This window comes from Schistocerca serialis, chromosome 4 (genome assembly GCF_023864345.2).
Source record: "Schistocerca serialis cubense isolate TAMUIC-IGC-003099 chromosome 4, iqSchSeri2.2, whole genome shotgun sequence".
NCBI lineage: Eukaryota > Metazoa > Arthropoda > Insecta > Orthoptera > Acrididae > Schistocerca > Schistocerca serialis.
The window spans coordinates 225,233,850-225,251,833 of record NC_064641.1 but is presented as its reverse complement, the minus strand read 5'-3'; positions in this window follow the sequence as shown (position 1 = coordinate 225,251,833).

The window sequence follows — 17,984 nt, the reverse complement described above, 5'->3', positions numbered from 1 at the left end:
ATGAGAGATATCATGTTTGGCACCGTGTTCAGCGACAGGGTGGTCCACTTGTTTCCTGGCCACAGTTTGTCGGTGGCCGTTCATGCAGACAGACAGCTTGTTGCTTGTCATGCCTACATAGAATGCAGCACAGAGGTTGCAGCTTAGCTTGTAAATCACGACTGGTTTCACAGGTAGCCTTGACTTTGATGGGAAAGGTGATGTTAGTGACCGGACTGGAGTAGGTGGCGGAAGGAGGATGTATGGGCCAGGTCTTGCATCTAGGTCTATTACAGGGCTATGAGCCATGGGGTAAGGGATTTGGAGCAGGGGTTGTCCAAGGATGGATGAGTATATTGTGTAGGTTTGGTGGACGGCAGAATACCACGGTAGGAGAAGTGGGAAGGATAGTGAGCAGGACATTTCTCATTTCAGGGCATGATGAGAGGTAATTGAAATCCTGGCGGAGAATGTAATTCAAATGCTCCAGTCCCAGATGGTACTGAGTTACGAGGGGAATGCTCCTCTGTGGCCGGACTGTGGGACTTTAGGAGGTAGTGGGAGACCAGAAAGATAAGGCACAGGAGATTTGTTTTTGCACAAGGATGGGAGGATAATTACGGTCAGTGAAGGCTTCAGTGAGACCCTCGGTATATTTTGAGAGGGATTGCTCATCACTCTAGATGCGACGAGCACGGGTGGCTAGGCTGTACGGAAGGGACTTCCTATTATGGAATGGGTGGCAACTGTCGAAGTGGAGGTACTGCTTGTGGGTAGTAAGTTTGAAATGGATGGAGGTACTGATGTAGCCATTTCTGAGGTGAAGATCAACATCTAAGAAGGTGGCTTTTTGGGTTGAGTAGGACCAGGTGTAGCAAATGGGGGAGAAGTTGTTGAGGTTCTGGAAGAATGTGAACAAGGTGTCCTCACCTTCAATCCAGATAGCAAAGATGTCATCAATGAATCTGAACCAGGTGAGGGGTTTAGGATTCTGGGTTTTTAGGAAGGATTCCTCTAGATGGCCCATGAATAGGTTAGCATAGGATGGTGCCATGCGGGTGCCAATAGCCATACCACGGATTTATTTATAGGTAATGCCTTCAAAGGAGAAGTAATTGTGGGTGAGGATATAGTTGGTCATGGAGACTAGGGAGGAGGTTGTTGGTTTGGAATCCATAGGGCGTCTGGAAAGGTAGTGTTCGACAGCTGTAAGGCCGTGGGCATTAGGAATGTTAGTGTACAGGGAGGTGGCTTCAACAGTGACGAGCAGGGCACCATATGGTAAAGGGACAGGAACTGTGGAGAGTCAGTTGAGAAAATGGTTGGTATCTTTTATGTAGGAGGATAGGTTCCGGGTAATAGGTTGAGGGTGTTGGTCTACGCGAGCAGAGATTCTCTCAGTGGGGGCACAGTAACCGGCCACAATGGGGCGTCCTGGGTGGTTGGGTTTATGGACTTTAGGAAGAATGTAGAAGGTGGGAGTGCGGGGAGTGGTAGGGGTATGTAGAGAGATGGACTCTGGGGAGAGGTTCTGGGATGGGCCTAAGGATTTGAGTAGTGACTGGAGATCCTGCTGGTCTACTGGAATGGGATCACTGTGGCATGATTTGTAGGTGGAAGTATCTGACAGCACACAGAGTCCTAATGCCACGTAATCCTTGCAGTTCAAAACAACAGTAGTGGAGCCTTTGTCAACAGGTAGGATTATAAGGTGGGGATCACATTTTAGATGGTGGACTGCGGTTCTTTCTGTGGATGTAAGGTTAGTTTGCATGTTTAGGGATTTGGGGAATGATGCGGAGGCAAGGTGCGAGGTTAAGAAATTCTGGAAAGTTAACAGGGGGTAGTTTGGAGGCAGTGGGGGTGGATTACGGCCAAAAGAATCTCATTCACTCTTGCTCACATTGTCAGCTGCAGATATGTCTTTAAAGTGGAATATGAAACACTGACATTAATTAGTCAGTGGCAGTTTAACCCTTACAGATGTGTACAATAAAGCGCAAGCATTGTATAGCATTGGGGGTAATGTTCTTATGAGTGCAGTCTGCATTTTTTTCAAATTTATTCTAGGTGGTGAGCCTCCCCTCCTCTCTCATCTGCTTGTTCCACAGAACCTAAGTTTATTTCTGATGCCAACATAAGGTTCAAAGTACCTGATTACTACAGGAAACATTTTCATATTTTTGAAATTCGACGCATCTGAACCCACAGAAAAAATGGTGCTACACTTCTCTGCATCATTAAACACATCTAAGAAATCACTTGCACTTCTAGGCGCTAATACGTTTCTTACAATAGACTCTGCTTTCGTCCGACCACAATATATTTTTTTGGTCACATCCGAATCCATAAATATGATATTTACAAGTTTATTTGCACAGTCCACGTTTATATAACATAGGTTGTGTTTCACTGTATGAAACACAAACGATAACTCACCCAATAACTCACCCACTGCAACTTTGTCGGATTCACCACTAGTGGGACTATCAATTAGGCACTGAAAATAGCTGGTTATCTTACAGGGTGTTTCAAAAATGACCGGTATATTTGAAACGGCAATAAAAACTAAACGAGCAGCGATAGAAATACACCATTTGTTGCAATATGCTTGGGACAACAGTGCATTTTGAGGCGGACCAACTTTCTAAATTACAGTAGTTACAATTTTCAACAACAGATGGCGCTGCAAGTGATGTGAAAGATATAGAAGACAACGCAGTCTGTGGGTGCGCCATTCTGTACGTCGTCTTTCTGCTGTAAGCGTGTGCTGTTCACAACGTGCAAGTGTGCTGTAGACAACATGGTTTATTCCTTAGAACAGAGGATTTTTCTGGTGTTGGAATTCCACCGCCTAGAACACATTGTTGTTGCAACAAGACGAAGTTTTCTACGGAGGTTTAATGTAACCAAAGGACCGAAAAGCGATACAATAAAGGATCTGTTTGAAAAATTTCAACGGACTGGGAACGTGACGGATGAACGTGCTGGAAAGGTAGGACGACCGCGTATGGCAACCACAGAGGGCAACGCGCAGCTAGTGCAGCAGGTGATCCAACAGCGGCCTCGGGTTTCCGTTCGCCGTGTTGCAGCTGCGGTCCAAATGACGCCAACGTCCACGTATCGTCTCATGCGCCAGAGTTTACACCTCTATCCATACAAAATTCAAACGCGGCAACCCCTCAGCGCCGCTACCATTGCTGCACGAGAGACATTCGCTAACGATATAGTGCACAGGATTGATGACGGCGATATGCATGTGGGCAGCATTTGGTTTACTGACGAAGCTTATTTTTACCTGGACGGCTTCGTCAATAAACAGAATTGGCGCATATGGGGAACCGAAAAGCCCCATGTTGCAGTCCCATCGTCCCTGCATCCTCAAAAAGTACTGGTCTGGGCCGCCATTTCTTCCAGAGGAATCATTGGCCCATTTTTCAGATCCGAAACGATTACTGCATCACGCTATCTGGACATTCTTCGTGAATTTGTGGCGGTACAAACTGCCTTAGACGACACTGCAAACACCTCGTGGTTTATGCAAGATGGTGCCCGGCCACATCGCACGGCCAACGTTTTTAATTTCCTGAATGAATATTTCGATGATCGTGTGATTGCTTTGGGCTATCCGAAACGTACAGGAGGCGGCGGGGATTGGCCTCCCTATTCGCCAGACATGAACCCCTGTGACTTCTTTCTGTGGGGACACTTGAAAGACCAGGTGTACCGCCAGAATCCAGAAACAATTGAACACCTGAAGCAGTACATCTCATCTGCATGTGAAGCCATTCCGCCAGACACGTTGTCAAAGGTTTCGGGTAATTTCATTCAGAGACTACGCCATATTATTGCTACGCATGGTGGATATGTGGAAAATATCGTACTATAGAGTTTCCCTGACCGCAGCGCCATCTGTTGTTGAAAATTGTAACTACTGTAATTTCGAAAGTTTGTCTGCCTGAAAATATACTGTTGTCCCAAGCATATTGCAAGAAACGGTGTATTTCTATCGCTGCTCGTTTAGTTGTTATTGCCGTTTCAAATATACCGGTCATTTTTGAAACACCCTGTAGATGTGTTACTATCCCTAGCTCTGTTTTTGTGTCCTTCGGTGTTGGCGTGCTGCTGACAGTCTGTATTACCACCATGTGCTAAGCTGAATTCACGCTTACAAAGGGTGCAATACGTCTACGTCTACGTGATTACTCTGCTACTCACAATAAAGTGCCTGGCAGAGTGTTCAATGAACCACCTTCAAGCTGTCTCTCGACCATTCCACTCTCGAGCGGCGCGCGGGAAAAACGAGCACTTAAATTTTTCTGTGCGGGCCCTGATTTCGCTTATTTTATCGTTTCTCCCTATATAGGTGGGTGCCAACGGAATGTTTTCGCAATCGGAGGAGAAAATTGGTGATTGAAATTTCGTGAGAAGATCCCGTCGCAACGAAAAACGTCTTTGTTTTAATGATTGCCACTCCAATTCACATATCATGTCTGTCGCACTATCTCCCCTACTTCGCGATAATACAAAACGAGCTGGCCTTCTTTGTACTTTTTCGATGTCATCCGTGAGTCCCATCTGATGCGGATCCAGCACCGCGCAGCAGTACTCCAGAATAGGGCGGACAAGCGTGGTATCTTTAGCAGACCTGTTGCCCTTCTAAGTGTTCTGCCAATGAGTCGCAGTCTTTGGTTGGCTCTACCCACAACATTATCTATGTGATCGTTCCAATTTAGGGTATTTTTAATTGTAATCCCGGCGTATTTAGCTGAATTTACAGCCTTCAGATTTGTGCGACATATCGCGTAATCGAAATGTATCGGATTTCTTTTAGTACTTATGTGAATAACTTCACACTTTTCTTTATTCAGGGCCAAATGCCACTGTTCGCACCATACAGATATCTTATCTAAATCATTTTGCAAGTCGTTTTCATCATCTGTGACTTTACAAGACGGTAAATGACAGCATATCTGCAAACAATCTAAGACGGCTACTGATATTGTCTCCTATGTCGTTAATGTAGATCAGGAACAATAGAAGGCCTAAAGGACTTACTTGGGGAACGCCGGATATTATTTCTGTTTTTCAGTCCATGAGGTAGCATGGAGAGCTGCATCAAACCAGTCTCTGGACTGAAGACCACCACAACAACAACAACAACAACTACTACTACTACTACTACGAACTGTGACCTTTCTGACAGGAAATCACGAATTCAGTCGCACAACTGAGGCGATATTCCAAAGCCACGCAGTTTGGTTAGAAGACGCTTGTGAGGACCGGTGTCGAAACCCTTCTGGAAACCTAAAAACATGGAATCAATTTGACATCCCCTGTCGATAGCACTCATTACTTCACGAGTGTAAAGAGCTAGTTGTGTTTCACAAGAACGATATTTTCTGAATCCGTGCTCGCTACATGTCAATAAATTGTTTTCTTCGAGGTACTTAATAATGTTCGAATGCAGTACATGTTCCAAAACACTACTACAAATCGACGTTAGTGATATCGGCCATAATTCAACGGATTATTCCTACTTCCATTTTCGAGTATTGGTGTGACTTGAGCAATTTTCCAGTCTTTAGGTACGGATCTTTCTCTGAGCGAGCGGTTGAATATAATTGCCACACCAAGGATATCTATTTCTATGTTTCTCATCGTGGCAGTCGTTCTTGATTTGAATTCAGGAATATTTACTTCGTCTGCTTGTGTGAAGGAGTTTCGGAAAATCGTGTTTAATAACTCTGCTTTAGTGGCACTGTCATCACTGACTTCAACGTTGTTATCACACAGTGAAGGTATTGATTGCGTCTTGCCACTGGTGTGCTTTATGTATGACCAGAATCTCTTTGGGTTTTCTGCCAGATTTCGAGACAGAGTTTCGTTGTGGAAATTATTGAAAGTATCTCGCATTGAAGTACGCGCTGTATTTCAAACTTCTGCAAAACTTTGCCAGTCTTGGGGATTTTGCGTTGTTTTAATTTGGCATGCTTTTTTCGCTGCTTCTGCAAGAGCGATCTGACACGTTTTGTGTACCATGTGAGATCAGTACCAGCACTTATTAATATATGTGGTATATATCTTTCAATTGCTGTCGATACTATCTCTTTGAAATCATTCCACAACTTTTCTACGCTTACATGACCAGATCAGAAGAAGTGCAGACTGTCTCTTAGAGCGTTAAGAGCTTTTTTATCAGCTTTTTTAAGTAGATATACTTTGCGTTTCTTTTTGATGGTTGTAGGAGTTACGGCATTCAGCCTAGCAGCTACTGCGTTGTGGTCGCTAATCCCTGTATTCGTCACGATACTCATTGTTTGTCCAGGATTATTTGTTGCTAAGAGTTCAAGTATGCTTTCGCAACCATTTACGCTTTGAGTGGGCTCATGAACTAATTGTTCAAAATAATTTTCTGACGAAGCATTCAGTACAATTTCGGATGACGTTTTATGCCTGTCGCCAGCTTTAAACGTATAAGTTTTCCAGCATATCGAGGTTAGATTAAAGTCACCACCGACTATAATTGTATGAGTGGGGTACCTATTCGAAATGAGACTCAAGTTTTCTTTGAACTTTTCAGAAACTATATCTTGTGAGTCGGGGAGTCGGTAAAACGACCCAATTAATAGTTTAGTCCGATTGTCAAGTATAATACAGGATTAATCCATAAATGAGTTTCTTCCCATTTCTGCTGATACGTACAGCAGTACCTTCCTCTCTTTTTAGGTAGAGTTTTGGATACTTCCATTTCGCGTAACTCGGATTACGGGGAACGACAAACAAAAGACATAATCACAAGACACAATGTGACTCGCGACACCCTGTTGTGTTTTGTTTCCTACATATCGATGTAGTAACTATCGATAATACTATGCCGTATCGATTAATTTGATGAAATGTAAGAAGAGATAAGAGTTTATTCAGATAGTGAAGGCAGACGAAAATGTAATAGTCATAGGTGAGTGGAATTCGATATTAGGAAAAGCAAGAGAAGAAAAAGTAGTAGGTGAATACGGAATGGGGGTAAGGAATGAAAGGGGAAGCTGCCTGGTAGAATTTTGCACACAGCATAAGTCAATCATAGCTAACACTTTAGGTTCAAGAATCATGAAAGGAGGTTGTATACATGGAAGAGGTGTGGAGACACTGGATGGTTTCAGATAAATTATATAATGGTAAGACAGAGATTTATGAACAGGGTTTTAAATTGTAAGACATTTCCAGGGACAGATGTGGAGTCTGACCACAATTTATTGGTTATGAACTGTAGAGTAAACCTGAAGAAACTGCGAAAATGTGGGAATTTATGGACATGGAATCTGGATAAACTGAAAGAACCAGAGGTTGTAGAGAGTTTCAGAGACAGCATTAGAGAACAATTGACAAGAACAGGGGAAAGAAATACAGAAGAACAATAGGTAGCTTTGAGAGATGAAATAGTGAAGGCAGCAGAGGATCAAGTATGTAAAAAAAAACGAGAGCTAGTAGAAATTCGTAGGTAACAGAAGAAATATTGAATTTAACTAATGAAAGAATAAAATATAAAAATGAAGCAGGCAAAAAGGAATACAAACATCTCAAAAATGAGATCGACAGGAAGTACAAAATGGCTAAGCAGGGATGGCTAGAGAACAAGGATGTAGAGGCACATATCACTAGGCTTAAGATAGATACTACCGACAGGAAAATTAAAGAGACTTTTGGAGAAAAGAGAGCCACATGTATGAATATCAAGAGCTCAGATGAAAACCCAGACCTAAGCAAAGAAGGGAAACCAAAAAGGTGGAAAGAGTATATAGATGGTCCATTCAAGGACGACGTACTTGAGGACAATATTATGGAAATGGAAGAGGATGTAGATGAAGAGGATATGGCAGATATGATACCGCGTGAAGAGTTTGACAGAGCACTGAAAGGCCTGAGTCGAAATAAGGCCCCGGGAGTAGACAACATTCCATTAGAACTGTGATAGCCTTGGCAGAGCCAGCCCTGACAAAACTCTACCATCTGATGAGCAAGACATATGAGACAGTCGAAAAACCCCTCAAACTTCAAGAAGAATATAATTCCAATCCAAAAGAAGGCAGGTGCTCACAGATGTGAAAATTACCGAACTATCAGTTTAATATACTGACGGCCTTGGGAGAGCCAGTCCTGACGAAACTCTACCATCTGGTGAGCACGATGTATAAGACAGGCGAAATAACTTCAGACTTCAAGAAGAATATAATAATTCCGATCCCAAAGTAAGCAGGTGTTGACAGATGTGAAAATTACCGAACTATCAGTTTAATGAGCCACAGCTGCAAAATGCTAACGCGAATTCTTTACAGATGAATGGAAAAACTAGTAGAAGCCGATCTCGGGGAAGATCAGTTTGGATTCCGTAGAAATACTGGAACACGTGAGGCAATACTGACCCTACGACTTATCTTAGAAGCTAGATTAAGGAAAGGCAAACCTACGTTTCTAGAATTTGTAGACTTAGAGAAAGTGTTTGACAATGTTGAGTGGAATACTCTCTTTCTGAAGGTGGCAGGGGTAAAGTACAGGGAGCGAAAGGCTATTTACAATTTGTACAGAAACCAGATGGCAGTTATAAGAGTCGAGGTGCATGAAAGGGAAGCAATGGTTGGGAAGGGAGTGAGACAGGGTTGTAGCCTATCCCCAATGTTATTTAATCTTTATATTGAGCAAGCAGTGAAAGAAACAAAAGAAAAATTCGGTGTAGGTATTAAAATCCATGGAGAAGTAATAAAAACTTTGAGGTTTGCCGATGACATTGTAATTCTGTCAGAGACAGCAAAGGACTTGGAAGAGCAGTTGAACGGAATGGATAGTGTCTTGAAAGGAGGATATAAGATGAACATCAACAGAAGCAAAACGAGGATAATGAAATGTAGTCGAATTAAGTCGGGTGATGCTGAGGGAATTAGATTAGGAAATGAGACATTTAAAGTAGTAAAGGAGTTTTGCTATTTGGGGAGTAAAATAACTGATGATGGTCGAAGTAGAGAGGATATAAAATGTAGACTGGCAATGGCAAGGAAAGCGTTTCTGAATAAGAGAAATTTGTTAACATCGAATATAGATTTAAGTGTCAGGAAGTCGTTTCTGAAAGTATTTGTATGGAGTGTAGCCATGTACGGATGTTAAACATGGACGATAAATAGCGTAGACAAGAAGAGAACAGAAGCTTTCTAACTGTGGTGCTACAGAAGAATGCTGAAGATTAGATGGGTAGATCACATAACTAATGAGGAAACACTGAATAGAATTGGGGAGAAGAGAAATTTATGGCTCAACTTGACTCGAAGAAGGGATTGGTTGGTATGACATATCTGAGGCGTCAAGGTACCACCAATTTAGTATAGGAGGGCAGTGTGAAGGGTAAAAATCGTAGAGGAAGACCAAGAGATGAATACACTAATCAGGTTCAGAAGGATGTAGGTTGCAGCAGTTCCTTGGGGATGAAGAAGCTTGCACAGGATAGAGTAGCATGGAGAGTTGCATCAAACTAGTCTCTGGACTCAAGACCACAACAACAACATGGATTAATCTCCCATATAAAATAAAAAGGGGAGACAGGAGTGGGCATAAAAATTCGGAAGAATATGGGAGTTCCCATGTAATATGGGAGAGTTGGCAGCCCTTGACATACATAACAACAATATACTTACAAGTATGCTTTGTAACAAAGAAGGCAAAAAGCAAAGACTCTTGATGACCAGAGATTTAAGATATCAAAGAGCTCACAAGGAACGTGATTTAGAATTATTATTCCTTCATTCTGCCTCAATTCTGTATAACGCTAATTTACAGCTTTACATATTTCCAATCATTGTGATCATTTATCAAGTTTCTGTGTACATAAGAATTTTGTAATAATATCAGCTAACTGATTTTCTGTAGCAATATGAACCTACTTGACAACTGGTTTCATTGCCTAACAAACTCACACATAACATGTATGTGTCTTAGTCTTCTATATTTACGTTTTTTAAAAAAAGGCAATACAACACCGAATGTCTTCATCAATTATAAGTTTTTCAATTTTCAAAAATTTTAAGTCTTGGAACAGCTTCCCTATCTGCAAATACTATACAAGTTGCAAGTGATACGAATTTTGCTTCTGTGGAAGACAAAGCTACAACAATCTGTCGTTTAGGTCTCGAATTTCTAATGTTACCAAGGAACTTGATAGCATATCTTAATTTTGATTTTATTTTTGAACATTTGGTTCAATCAGCATAAGCTACTACAGTTTCATTATTCTCTTCAGTTTTATAATGCATCCAATAATCAATTGAGCGGTATATATAATGCAGTATTCTCTTTAAAATGTTCCAATATGATTTCTTTGGATCACTTTAATAACATCTGAAATAAATAACACCATAACTTAAACCAGGTCGTCTTGTTTGAGTTACATACAGCAAACATATTATTAATTCTCTGTATGGCATTTTTTCAGGGAATCTCTTGCTAACTTCTACATCTCCGTAATTCAGTTTCATAGGTGTGTTGACTGCATTACATTCATTTATACCAAACTTCTTCAACAGATTTTGCAAATAAGTTTTCTGGACCAAAATTATTCCATTTTCCCTCTTATCTATCTCACTTCCCAACAACAGTTTCAAATCACTCGATTTTTTTCAGTCTAAATTTACTTCTTAAAGCTAATTTGGATTCTTCAGTTTTCATGTTATCATTACCTAAAATGATAATGTCACCTTCATATGACAAAACATACGTCAGTGTTTAAGTTTCTGCAAGTATACAGACACCCATAAGTGTTGCTTTGGAAAAAAAGACCTGAATCTTTACCAAATTTTTCAAATGTTAAATTCTTAAATCTTGAAGACTTATTTAATCCATAACTTCCTTCGTTGAGGTTACTTACAGTACTTTGTTCTACATTAAATTCCACTAGTATCTTTAGATAAATTTCTTAATCTACATTTCCATGAAGAAAGGCACTTTTTACATCCAAGTGATGTGCAGCCAATTATTCTTGATTCATAACAGCAAGTAATGTTCTCAGAGTTGATGTCTAATTCCACTGGGAACTGCGTGCACCATGGCTGTATTGTTGTCAGTATAATTTGGATTAATGGCAGCATTGGTCATGAAGATTAAAATCCTTTAATTTACAGAAATTGATCTGTAAAGTAAATGACATAAATCTTTATGACCGATGCTGCCATTTATCAACAATATATTGTTCTCAGAGTTATCAACCTTGCTACTGGAGTATACGTTTCATTATAGTCACACTCTCTTCTTTGAGAACAACCTCGGCCAACTAGTCCAGTTTTATTACTACTAATGTTGCCTACATAATCACGTTTCACTTTAAAGACCGAGTTAGTATCAATCGCCCTCCTGTTTTCGAGTACTTCACATGCTGTCCAGGTCTTGTTTTCGTTTATTACTTCCATCTCGTCTCTTACAGCGTGAAGCCATTTTTCTCCATCCCATCTGCTGTAAAGTCGTAAATATGCTGCACAGCCAAACACTCTACGTTTCTGCAACTTTTGCATTTCACCATACTGCAAAGTACCACGACCTGTAATTCTTAATGCACATGTCAGTGTTCTGTTCATCAAGTAAACAGCAGTCTTCACTACTTCTTACCAAAAATATTTTTCAAGTTTACTGTTCAACATCATGCAACGATCCTTGCTTATAGTGTTCCTATTCATACGTTCACTCACTTAGTTTTATTTTATTTTTATGTACACGATAAGTTCCGTAGGACCAAATTGTGGAGCAAATCTCCAAGGTCATGGAATGTGTCAGTACATGAAATTAAAACATCAAGTTAAAAACAGATAAAAATAAAATGTTTATGTATCCAAAAAAACTCAATTCATAAGTTTAAATAAACACAATCAACAATACAACAACAATCATCTTACTTCTCCAAGAAACTCCTTGACAGAATGGGAGTGACCCATGAGGAAACTCTTCAGCTTCGATTTGAGAGCATGTGGATTACTGTTGAGATTTCTGAATTCGAGTGGTAGATTATTGAAAATGGATGCAGCAGTATACTGCTTACCTTTCTGCACAACAATTAAGGAAGTCCGATCCAAATGCAGGTTTTGTTTCTGACAAGTATTAACCGAGTGAAAGCTGCTTATTCTTCGGAATAAGCTAGCATTGTTAACAAGAAATGACTGTACGGCATATATATATTGAGGGGCCAATGTCAAAGTACCCGTACTCGTGAACAGGGGTCGACAAGAGGTTCATGAATTACACCACTTATTGCCAGAACAGCCCATTTTGAGCCAAAAATATCCTTTTAGAATGGAAGTTACCCCAAAATATAATACCAAATGACATAAGCGAATGGAAATAAGCAAAGCACACTAATTTTTGTGTCGAACAATCACTCACTTCAGATACTGATTGAATAGTAAAAATGGGAGCATTAAGTCTTTGAACAAGTTCCTGAACATGGACTTTCCACGACAGTTTACTATCTATCTGAACAACTACAAATTTAAACTGTTCAGTTTCACTAATCATATGCCCATTCTGTGAAATTAAAATGTCAGGTTTTGTTGAAGTGTATGTTAGAAACTGTAAAAACCGAGTCTTCCTGTGATTTAGCATTAATTTATTTTCTACTAGCTATGAACTAGTCATGAAGTGCACTATTTGAAACTGAGCCAATGTTGCACACAACATCCTTTACTACCAAGCTAGCATCATCTACAAACAGAAATATTTTAGTGTTCCCAGTAATACTAGAGCACATATCATTTATATACATAAGGAACAGAAGTGGCCCTAACACTGATCCCTGGGGCACCCCCACTTGACCATATCCCACTCAGACCCCACATCTCAGCCTTTCTCAACATAATGAATAATGACCTTTTGTTGTCTGTTGCTAAAGTAAGTGGTGAACCAATTGTGAGTTACTCCCCATATTCCATAATGGTCCTTGAACTCCTGTAGACAGCTCTTGACTGTGGATATTGTCTCACAGATACAGTCCCTTTGACTGTTCAGAGATGTCACTAAACCTACCCATAGATGTAAGCAACCATGCATGAGCTGCGCTTATTAGACGGAGGGGGTCCGACAGCCCATCAGTTCCAGTCATTCCACCAGGAAGGAGGTACATGGCTCGTGTTGTCTGTAGTTGAACCATGCCTAGACAGTGTGTATCTCATCGTCAATTTGTATTGAATTCCCTTCTTGTTAATCCAGGATTACTCACGAGTGAGAAAAAATCTAACATTCATGATTTTACTGAAATATTACAATATATTTTAAAGATGTTGAAGTGTTGATCTAGGAATGCTTTCTTTGATATCTCTACTTTCAGTCCACATGGCTTTTGTCTGTTTAATTACAAATAAAGCCTGCTATTAGCAGCTTTGTTTGAAGCAGTGTGCATTGTTTGATTACTTCTCACATCGAAGTTCTCGTGTAACAATGCCTGTACATTCGTGAAACATCTTCTCGCTCCTCTTTTAGTCTGTTTGCCTGTGCTAGTGACGTGAGCTTGGGTTAATTTTTGGTCCTGGACGTATTCTGCAGATATTACATATTTTATAAAAAAGGTAAGTATGCTTATTTGGTTTTGTATATTGAATGAAGCAGCTTTGTACACAGAGTATGACATGTTCTGTCAGATGTGAAAATACACACATCAAAAAATTTTGCATCACCCCAGCTCCCAGAGCTCCTGAAGGTAGATGTTGACTGTGGATACTGTATCACAGACACAGTCCCTTTGACTGTTCATAAATGTCATTAAACCCACCAAAGATGTAAACAACCATGCATGAGCAGCGCCTATTAGACGGAGGGTGTGCGACAGCTGATCAGATCCAGTCATTCCACCAGGAAGGCGGTACACGGCTTGTGTTGTCTATAGTTCAACCATGCCTAGACGGTCAATACCGCGGTTCGATTGCGTTCGCATTTATTGCTGTGTGTAAGGAAGGGCTCTGAACAAGGGAAGTGTCAAGGCATCTCAGAGGGAACCAAAGCAATGTTGTTCAGACATGGAGGAGATACAGAAAGACACGAACTGTCGATGACATGCCCCACTCAGGCCGCCCAAGGGCTCCTACTGCAGTGCACGACCGCTACCCACGGATTATGGCTCAGAGGAACACTGACAGTAACGCCACTATGATGAATAATGCATGTCGTTCAGCCACAGGACGTCGTGTTACGATTCATACTGTGTGCAATAGGCTGCATGAGGCCCAACTTCACTCCCGACGTCCATGGTCAAGTCGACGTCCATGGCGAGGTCCATGACACCATGCAGCGCAGTACAGATGGGCCCAACAATATGCCGAATGGACTGCTCATGATTGGCATCACGTTCTCTTCATCGATGAGTGTCGCATATGCCTTCAACCAGACAATTATTGGAGACATGTTTGGGAGCAACCTGGTCAGGCTAAACGCCTTAGACATACTGTCCAGCGAGGGCAGCAAGGTGGAGGTTCCCTGCTGTTTTGGGGTGGTATTATGTGGGGCCGACGTACGCCGCTGGTAGTCGTAGAAGGTGCCGTAATGGCTGTACGATACGTGAATGCCATCCTGCGACCGATAGCGCAACCATATCGGCAGCATACTGGCGAGGCATTCGTCTTCATGGACGACAATTCGCGCCCCCATCGTGCACATCTTGTGAATGACTTCCTCCAGGATAACGACATACCCGACTAGAGGGGCCAGCATGTTCTCCAGACATAAACCCTATCGAACATGCCTGGGATAGGTTGAAAAGGGCTGTTTATGGACGACGTGACCCACCAACCACTCTGAGGGATCTACGCCGAACCGTTGTTGAGGAGTGAACAATCTGGACCAACACTGACTCGATGATAGTATTCCACGACGAATACAGGCATGCATCCATGAAAGAGGACGTGCTACTGGGTATAGAGGTAGCAGTTTCTACTTCAGTCTGGACCACCACCTCTGAAGGTCTCGCTGCATGGTGATACAACATGCAATGTGTGGTTTTCATGACCAATAAAAAGGGCAGAAATCATGTTTATGTTGATTTCTATTTTCTGTACGGGCTCTGGAAGTCTCAGAACCAAGGTGATGCAAAAGTTTTTTTGATTTGTGTACATAAAATATCCCTGGATAGGTGTCACATCAGACGAAACGATATTGATGTGGGTAGAGGATCTGCTGGATGAGACTATCCATTTGGAAGGCCTGTCTACAGATACCAATGAACAGTCTGAACATGAAGAGATAAGAAACAACAACAGAGCAGTCTGACAGCAATTCTGGAACTGCGTCTACACTGGCCGCAACATCTGCTTATCGTGATATTTATCATAGTAGGGATAGGAAAACAAAATTATTCAAACATAAAGCCCCTCCATCAAAAACTGATCGTCAGAATATTGTGGCACAACTTCGAGGTATAAAGGGGGAAGCAAAAAATTCGGAAACTGCTCTCAACTGCTGGAAAGTATTTTTTTCAGGCAGTGTGTAATTGATCGCATTGTAAAGTACACAAACCAAGAACTGGACAGAATGGCAGCATGTTATTCGCAGGGTGCTAGAAACTGCCCACTGACAGATTTTGAAGAATTATCTGCTTTGCTAGGTGTTTTATATCTCGCTGGAGTTAAAAGGTCACAGCGCCTCAATACCTATGAACTATGGGCCGCTGATGGAACTGCCCAGATTTTTTTTTTTATTGAATAGATGAGCAGACGAAGATCTTATACTGTTCTACAAGCTGTACGATTTGGTGACAAGTCTACGAGGGTGCGGACGATGGCAGCAGATAATCTGGCACCGATTAAGGAAATATTCGACGCGTTTGCTGACGTCTGCAAGGATAATTACGATGTAGGAGCACTGAAACAATAGACGAAATCCTGGGAGCTTTCCGTGGACGCTGCAAATTCAGGCGGTATATTCCCAATAACCCAGCAAAATATGGAATAAAAGTATATGCCCTATGTGGTGCTTGATCTTTTTTCACGCTGAATAAGGAAATATATGCAGGCAAACAACCTGCTGGTTCGTATCAAGTGCTTAATGATGCTAGGAATGTGATGTTACAATTAATTCGACCCATTTAAAACACAGACAGGAATGTGGCGTTGGACAGTTATGTTACATCTATGCCAGTCGCTAACGAACTATACACCAATCATCGACTCACAGTAGTAGGTACTTTCCGGACTAATAAGAGAGAAATTTCACCAGAACTACTGTCTTTAAAGGATAGGTCAATAAAAAGCATCATTTTCGCGTTTGGAGAGAAGCCAGGTAACAATTGTCTTCTTTGCTCATATGTTTCGAACAAGAAACAGAAAAAGATTGTGCTAATGATATCTACCATGCAGAGAGACGATAGTATAGATGTGTAGAGTGGCGAATCAAATAAACCTGAAGTGATTACATTTTACAATCTTAGAAAAGGAGGCGCTGATGTTGCCGACCGTCTGAAATCGTAATATTCTGTTACAAGAATAAGCAAATTGTTAGCTCCTTAGGCTGTTTTCACCTTGCTGAACATCGGGGCGATAAATGCTCAAATAATATACAAAATGAATATGAATGACTTAATGCCAAGAGAAGAGTCCTAACAGAACTGAGTATGGTGCTTACGAAAGCACATGTGATCAAACGTATGCAAATTCCTAGCAAATCACAACACTTGAAGGAGAAAATAAAAGCAGAAGAAGCAAGTGAATCAAGAGAAAAAACAAGATGTCACTACTGCTCTAAAAGAAAAAAAAACAGATACACACGGCATCGCTGCCATTTTTGTTCCACTTCCATTCGTAAGGAACATACAGAAACGAGTGATTTTACTTGGCATGTTTGTTCGTCACATGAAGCTGGAATTGACTCAGTTCAGTGTAACGGGTCTCATGGTGACACTGGATGTTCAATTTCAGTCATTGTTTCGAAGTGCTGTTAGGAGAAGTGCTGTGATGTAATGATAAATTGTGTGTAGCCACTACATACTGAATTTTTAAAACTACAGCAAAATATATGTTTCATCTAATGTTCATATGTTATTATAATTTTTGGTAATAATAAAGAAGTAATTTACTTGCTAATTTTATCTCTGTATGGCACCTACAGCCAAAAGCGTAAAGAAATATCTTTGTTAGAAAAAAATGTAACACAGGAGTGTGAGCGACAATAGGTGCGAGCGATCCTGAGTTAAAGAAGTTTTCCATCTCATTTGACAAATATTCACCTCCGGTATCACAGTGAAAGCTAGTGATCCTCAAACTGAAATGAGCAGTTGCCAATGGTTCACACTGTTCAATATATTCCAGTCCTACCGATTCATTTTTCATGAGATACTCAACTGTAAAATGAGTATCGTCACCTACAAATGTGTGAAGTCTAATGTATAAACATCAAGTATTTCTGTAATCATAGTTGCATGTAAACTTTGACAACGCCGGTATAATGCTCAAAGGTGAATACATCAATTCAATTCTACTGTAAAGAAAATGCATTCAGCCTGCAGCAGAGATTGCTTACAAAACACTTGTCCATTCCCTCCAAGAACATAGCTCTAGTATGTGGGCTCAGTAGGAAGTATGCCTGTCAGGGTATATTTGAAGGTATAGACAGAAGAGCAGGACACATGGTCATTGGTTTGCTTGTTCGACAAAAAGAAGAGCGTCACGAAAATGCTGAACACACCAATCTGTTACGAAGTTTTCAACAATCCCGTGCAAACCTGCTTTCAAAGATTCGGGAACAGGCATTAAGTGAGAAATCAAAAAATATAATCGGTTCGCTTCTGTAGGGACAGTGGAGAAGAGACCAGATCAGTTCCAGTGCCCACAGAGGCATTTAAGCAGCCACAGGAAAAAACCCTACTATTGAGTTCATTTGGAAGAACCCTCTGCTATGCTCTTCATAATGGTTGTATTATTATTCTTTTTTAATAGAGTTCCTGGTGGCTGAACTGTGCTCCTCCCAAATAAGATTTTAGCGCCTTGAGTGTTGCAGCA